Source organism: Meles meles, chromosome 19, assembly GCF_922984935.1.
Source record: "Meles meles chromosome 19, mMelMel3.1 paternal haplotype, whole genome shotgun sequence".
NCBI lineage: Eukaryota > Metazoa > Chordata > Mammalia > Carnivora > Mustelidae > Meles > Meles meles.
Window position 1 is genome coordinate 56,668,425 of NC_060084.1, and position 7,461 is coordinate 56,675,885.

Consider the following 7,461-nt stretch of genomic DNA (forward strand, 5'->3'; position numbering starts at 1 on the left):
GAATCCCTGAAGGGGAGGAAAAAGAAAGAAGTCTAGAAGATATAGTGGAAGAAGTTGTCTATGAAAATTTTCCCAATCTCACGAATGGAAACAACGTTCATGTACTAGAGGCAGAAAGATCTCCTCCCAAGATTTTAGATTCTCGAAAATCCTCACGACACCTTATAGTTAGAATGAGGAATTACGTTTCAAGAGAGACCCTCTTAAAAGCAGCTAGGACAAAGAGGCTCCTTACATACAGAGGAAAACCCATTAGAATAACGTCAGACCTTTCCACAGAGACCTGGCAAGCCAGGAAGGGCTGGCAAAATATATTCTGTGCAAAACTCAGCAGAGTCCTGCAGTGTACACCCACGGTGATCCTTCTGGAGAATGTCGAGGGTCCCATGTTACTGCCCTTTGTAGGATACTGAAACTGAGAGCAGTCACCATATGGAGTGCACATGCTCTGCCCTTCCTGGCGGAAGGCAGAGGGTGGTCCTCTACTGTCCTTTACCAGGCTGTCACCCTGAGAGCTGTTGCCTGGTCGGAAGTGGACCCATTTTGCCCATCCCAGAGGATGGTGGAAAGTCCCCATGTTCCAGTCCTCTGCAGGGTGCCCAGGCTGAGAGCAGTCCCCCCAGTTGCCACAGCTGGGAGTTTGTGGTGAATCAAGCTGAGAGTCCCCTCCTGGGCTCACTGACCATAACCAGTTTCCCCGCTCCCCTGCTTGGGAACTCTACCGGCTCAGGCACTACATTATTTTTGAGACTCCTGGGATCCAGAGACCACACTGACCCACCTAGAAGTCTGCCTGTTTGACCCCAAGAGCCCCTTTCAGGCAGCCATATCTCTCAGTGGAGGAGATTTCTAAGGTTCATATTTTGCCCTCGGGGACTATAACACTTCTTGGTGGAAGACACATGGAGGATCCCTCCCCCCTCCATTTGTCTTTGGTATCTCCCCTCAGATTCACGTCTCTGGACATCCCTCCTTGAAAAAAGCACTCACTTCTCTACTTGTAGAGTTCCACGTATGTTTTTTTCTTACATCTTGGGTTGAATTCAAGGTGTGTAGAATTGATTGATAGTTATGTAGTAAATTCAAGGGACCAGACGCGATGGGGCCCCCCACTCTCCCACTATCTTGTCTCCTCCCTTCAATATTTCACGTTCTTAGTGCAAAATAAGTTTCCCACATTCCTGCTGTACCACGACCTGGTCGATGACGGCCCACTCTGCACACAGTCTTCCACAGCACTGCTTACATATCGGGGTCACTCTCTGATGTCCATTCCTGTTGGAAACTCATCTCCCACACCCCTGAGTTCCAGACACATTTGCTGCTAGGGCTGCCCAGATTTCAGGACTGTAAGTGGTGGATAGTCCCTGTCACCCTGCCCTGTGCATCCACTCTCTGAACTTAACATCTGAGCAGGGATGTACCCATCAGGGATGGCTCCCATAGGAACTGCACACCCACCCATGAGCAGACGCCAGTGGAGGGTGGGTCCACGGGACAGAACCATTCCACACACACACAGAGGGGATGTGGCTCAGGGCTGACCTCTGGGCTGGGGCAGAGGGCAGAGACATGCCAGCGCCCACCCCACACATGGTGGAGGGTCATGCTGATTCCATATTCACCCAGAAACTCGACACCCTTCTTGCCTGAGAGAATGTGGCACTGCTTCTGGCCACACAGAGGCAGAAATCATATTTGACCACCCTCAGCTGGACCCCAGGCACTGAAGGTCACTCAGCTTTTGTCCCTGTTTCTGCTGTGGTCCCTCTCAATTCCAGAAACTCTTGTTTCATAGTTCCTACAAAACGCTATTGTAAACAATTTCAGAAACATCACCAATAGCATTTCTCATCTGTAGGGATGGTCATCTCTGGTCCACCCGATTGTGGGGTCTGACACATGGACCTCTTGTGTCTCAGCCACAAGAGGTCCACCTCTTAACCAGGGCAGGAAACCATCAATGATTGATCGCACTCACGAGGCAGGTCCCCCTGACCTCACAACCACTTTGAGTGGGGTTCAGGAAAGCATGCTACCTGGTGATGTGCACAAGGTCACCAGGGCCTTGGATAGGGCGATAGTACTCACACGAGAATCAGCTTTGTTCCCCAAATCACAGCACTCACCCATGAATTGCCCCTTACAGCTCTCAGAAAGAACCCCAGTGTGGGAAGGAGGTCTCTGCTCCTGGATCAAGGGACAGAGGAGCCAGCAGGGGACTCAGAGGTGTGCTCCCTGGAAGGGAAAGTGGACAGTGTCAGAGGAAAATAGAGAAGTCCACAAGGCTGTGCAGAAAGAAAGCCCACGCTCCAGGGACAGGAGAGGGGCTGTGTTTCTTTCCCTATTTGCCCCTATTTCTCCTCTGGCCTCATTGCCACCATGATTTCATCCTGAGCCGAGCAGATTGTCACAGGTGTGTCGGTGCTGACGTGACCTCCGCAGGGCAGCAGGAACCCACATTCTTCACAGCATTCCCAGGGTCTGGGGACCCTCTCCATGGTGGGGACCCTGGATGTGCTGAGGAAGAGGAGATCCATGGGACCGGCTCTGGGAGGGAAGGACCTGCCCTGGTCTCCTCACCTGGATGTGGCACCTCAGGAAGCCACGGGGTCCACCCGCTGCATGCTCATGGACACCAGAGCCAGGCTGGGCCTGGGGAGGAGCTGTTCCCCTTCTTGGGGACTGCTGACATGACAACCCTGTGACAGGCAGGACAGGCCTCCGTGTGGCCACACCTTGTGGTTTTGTCTGTCCAGTGGTCACAGTGGGGCCTCCGTCTGCACAGCCAGAACCAGAGAGAGGAGACGCCATGACCCCCACCCTCACTGCCCGGCTCTGTCTTGGTGAGATCTGAGGAGGGGAGGGGAGTCCCTAGTCTGGGAGGGACCCACCCCACAGACAGGCCCTGGTCTTTCCCAGTCCCCAGGCTCAGGAGGCTCAAGGGGAGGAGGGGATCTTCTAGGATTCAGGGCAAACCTCTCACAGGGACTCTCTTCCAGGGCTGAGTGTGGGCCCCAGGACCAGAGTGCAGGCAGGTGAGTCTGTCCCCAGGAGTCCTAGTCCCACCTCCTCACTGGGGACAGGGATCACCCACCAGGCAGCAGGGGAGGGAGAAGAGATGTTCTGGACTGACTGATGGGGACATCTGGGGGTTTGGGGCTGAGCTGGGACCTGGGGGTGGGGAAAGTCTGTGTCCCAGCCTCTGTTTCCTTCCAGGGACCCTCCCCAAACACACCATCTGGGCTGAGCAGGCTCTGTGATAACCTGGGGCACACCTGTGACCATCTGGTGTCAGGGGGCCTAGAGGCCCAGGAGTACCGCCTGCATAAAGAGGGAGACTCATGGACCTGGGACACACAGAAGCTGCTGGAGCCAAGGGGCAAGGCCAAGTTCTCCATCACACACATGACAGATGTATATGCATCTGATATTCTGTGACTGTCTCAGTCCCACTGGCTGCTCAGGTTCAGTGACCACCCTGGAGCTGATGGTGACAGGTGCAAGCCCACTCAGGGTCACAGCCCCAGGCTCTGCCTGCAGGAAGGGGGTGGGCTCTCAGGTGTCTCCCTCTCACAGCCCAGCCTGGGGATAATGTGGGGGGCCTGAGCCCCATTTAACACCACCCCCTCCTCCTCTCCTAGGATCCCAGGGCATACCCAGCCTCTCAGCCCAGCCCAGCCCTGTCGTGACCTCAGGAGGGAACCTGACCCTCCAGTGTGCCTCACAGATGGGATTCCACAGGTTTGTCCTGATGAAGGAAGGAGAAGGCCAGCCCTCCTGGACCTTGGACTCCCAGCCAGCCCCCCCGTGAGGACACCCAGGCCCTGTTCCCTGTAGGTCCCGTGACCCCCAGCCTCAGGTGGCCATTCAGATGCTACGGCTATTCCAGCAACACCCCCCAGGTGTGGTCGGACCCCAGTGACCCCCTGGAGCTGCTGGTCTCAGGTGAGAAAGTCTGATGGCTGCCCCATCCATTGTCTGAGGCACCAGACGGTTAATGGGGACTCTGCTCCCAGGGGAGCCCCAATGAGAGGGTAGGTGAGGGGACCACAGGACTCACATCTCAGAGTCACTGGGGGTGATGAGCTGTGAGACCTAGGGATCAGGAAGGGAGAAGGCAGGTTTGGGGAGACACAGCCCCTGCCATCCACAGCTGGTCTTCCCAGTTGTGTCAGGGAAGCCCTCCCTCCTGACCCAGGAGGGTCCGGTCGTGACCACTGGACCGAGCCTGACCCTCCAGTGTCGCTCTGATGTCGGCTATGACAGATTTGCTCTGTCCAAGGAGGGGGAACGTGCCCCTCCCTGGCAGATGGGCTGGCAGCCCCAGGCTGGACTGTCTGTGGCAGACTTCCCACTGGGCCATGCAAGACCCTCCCATGGAGGCGAGTACACATGCTCCGGTGGACACACCCTCTCCTCTGAGTGGTCGGCCCCCAGTGACTCCCTAGACATCCTGCTCTCAGGTGAGGGCACTCAGTGTCAGTCAGGACTGCAGACTCTGCACAGGTCCTGCCAGGGGAGCCCCAGGTGGTGGTGGCCAGGACCAGGTGTGTGGTGTTCCCAGGGAGAGAGAGAGAGAGAGAGAGCTGGGGGATGGGAAGGGACACACTCAGAGAACACAGACAGACTCAGCAGGGCAGGGCTGGACAGCCCCTCACCCGCCCTTTCTTCTCTAGGACAGCTGCCCTACACACCCTCCCTCTCAGTGCAGCCAGGAACCATGGTGGCTCCAGGAGAGAATGTGACCCTGCTGTGTCAGTCACGGAGCTCTGTGGACACCTTCCTTCTGTCCAAGGAGAGGGCAGCCGATCCACTCCTGCGTCTTAGATCACAGTTCCGAGCTGGACAGCACCAGGCTGAATTCCCCATGAGTCCTGTGACCTCAGCCCACGGGAGGACCTACAGGTGCTACGGCTCCACCAGCACCTCCCCCTACTTGTTGTCACAGCCCAGTGACCCTCTGGAGCTCCTGGTCTCAGGTGAGGGTCCCTGACCCTGTCCTGTCTGAGCTCTGTCAGCTCAGGACCCACGTCTCAGGAAAGCCTGACTCAGTAACAAATATGGGGGCAATGTGGGCTCCACAGAGGAGGGTCCTGCCCTGGAGAGGTTGGGAAGATCCACAGTGTGCACCCGGGGTCCCCCATCCTGCAGTCTCAGCAGAGTAAGGAGTAGGGGCTGCGTGGGGGGTGAGTGAGGATGAGGGTGAGTGGACAGCGCCTCCCACTTACCTCCTGTCCCTCCAGAGCAGAATCCAGTCCGTGGTGTCAGCCCCACAGGACACTCTTCTGGACAAAAGCCTCCCTACCTGTGTGCACTTCTCTGCTGCCCCCATGCTCACCTGGGCACCTCCACGCCCCTCGGTGCACAACTGAGACCCAAGAGGGGCTGATCCCGGCTTACGGGAGTCCCCAGGGAGCCTGCACCCTGTGTCCTTGTGCAGCTGGTGACCACTCTGCGTTGAGTGTGGTCACTGGTCCAGTGTCCCTGTGTCTGCTTCTCACACCTTCTAGAGCAGCACCTGCAGAGGATGACAAAGGGAACTCAGGTGACAGGGACACCAGACCCAGAAAGGAGTCCTCCTTCTCCTGTGTGCATTGGGATTAGATGGATTCACATGGTCCTTGTGGGGCACAAGCTCTGGGCACTCCCGGGTCTTAGCACGTTTTCAATCAGTCTCATTTTTTTGGTTTATTTATTTATTATTTGTTTGTTTATTTACTTATGTAGCTCTTCTTCCCATCTTGATCCACACTGCACGCAGGCAATAACAATGTGCCTATGACCCAGTGACTGACCATCACCTTTCGTGGATACATATTTATATGTCTGTTGTAGATGTGTGCACAGATCTCTGTGTGTGTGTGTCTGTGTGTGTGTGTGTGTTTGTGTGTCTGTGTGTGTGTGTGTGTGTCTGGAACTGTGGGTATCTGTAAGTATAAGAAGAATGAATTAATGAACATAGAAAAGGAGGATGGGGCGCCTGGGTGGCTCAGTGGGTTAAGCCTCTGCCTTCAGCTCAGGTCATGATCTCAGGGTCTCTGGGATCGAGCCCCGTATCGGGCTCTCTGCTTGGCAGGGAGCCTGCTTCCTCCCCTCTCTGGCTGCTGCTCTGCCTACTTGTAATCTCTCTCTCTCTCTCTCTCTATCTGTAAAAAAGAAAAAAAAAATTTAAAAAAAAAAAAAGAAAAGAAAAGGAGGAATACTGTAGGTACAGAATAAAGTGCAGACCCTGTAGGGAGGGAGCAGGTTGGCATGGAGGGACAGGGACCTGACCACAGAAATCAGCCCCTCTGTACTCCTGACAGTCAGGAGCCCCTGGCTCCAGCCCCTTGTCCATGGACACTTCTTGGTCCTCAGCTACTGAATAAGTGGGAACTGTCATCTGCAGGGACATAGCCCAGGAGTTCTTGTGTCCCAGACAGAACAGAGAACGTGCAAGGACATGATGATTTCTGTGTTGGGAGGCCATTTTTCTCTGCAACCCTGAACTGGTGGTGCACAGCCAGAATCTATCCTGAGTGACTCAGAAGCAGAGTCTGAAATCAAAGAGAACAAGGAGGCTGAAGGAATCCAGTGAGGAGAGCAGAGGAAAGCCCCCTAGTGCAGAGAAGGGCTAGTTCAGGAACTGTACAAAAACCACATAGTGACAGGCTGAGGGATATAGACAAAGAGCAGAGGACAGGGTGGACGGGGGATCTCCAGCTCCTATCTCTGCTTCCATCTTCCCTGCAGAAGCACCTGGCGCCATGAGCCCACCCCAAAACAACTAAGACTCCAGCAGTGCTGAGTAGGAGAAATTCTCAGTGATGGTTATCTAGTTGATGGGTGGGGTCCTGTCTGGGGAAGCAGGTCCCCTGGGTGGACATGCAGGATATGGGTGATTTGGGTCCTCTCTGACCTCTGCAACCTCTCTATCCTCATCCCTAGCCTTGGAACCCAGAGATTACACGGTGGAGAATCTGACCCGCATGGGTGTGGCTGTCTTGATCCTGGTGGTCCTCGGGATTCTGCTGCTAGAGACTCAGCACAGCCAGAGAAGGACCCCAGACACAGCCAGGAGCTAAACACGAGGGGGAGCAAAGCCACCGTTCTGTGGGGCAGAGCTTTGTACATGCATCCCAGGTGCCCAGAGGGATCTGGATAAAAGCCTGAAGCTCATGCTCACTGATCTGTCTGCTGACAACATCAAGGGGGAGCATGGTTCAGGTGCAGGACATGTCTGGGCTGCTCCCTGTACAGGACTCATCCCCCATGACCTGTGGTGCTTTCCCCCCCACACTGTTGGACATCCTTGACTGCCCCTGTCTTTCGTCATCCCTGTGACTTGATGGTTCGTCCCACACAGCACGGCTGGTTCATACCTTCCTACAGTGGCAGCTCTGGTCCACCTTCGTGAGATACATTTTCCTTCACTTTCCATCTCCACCTTCCCTGATGGACGCTTTTGCCCTCCATTCC

The 7,461-nt window shown here is 55.3% G+C and overlaps 1 pseudogene; it reads left to right on the forward strand.

The window, feature by feature from the left end:
* Positions 1 to 2,812: 2,812 nt before the first annotated feature.
* On the forward strand, positions 2,813 to 7,067 carry LOC123930618 (annotated as a pseudogene).
* The last annotated feature ends 394 nt before the right edge of the window (positions 7,068 to 7,461 follow it).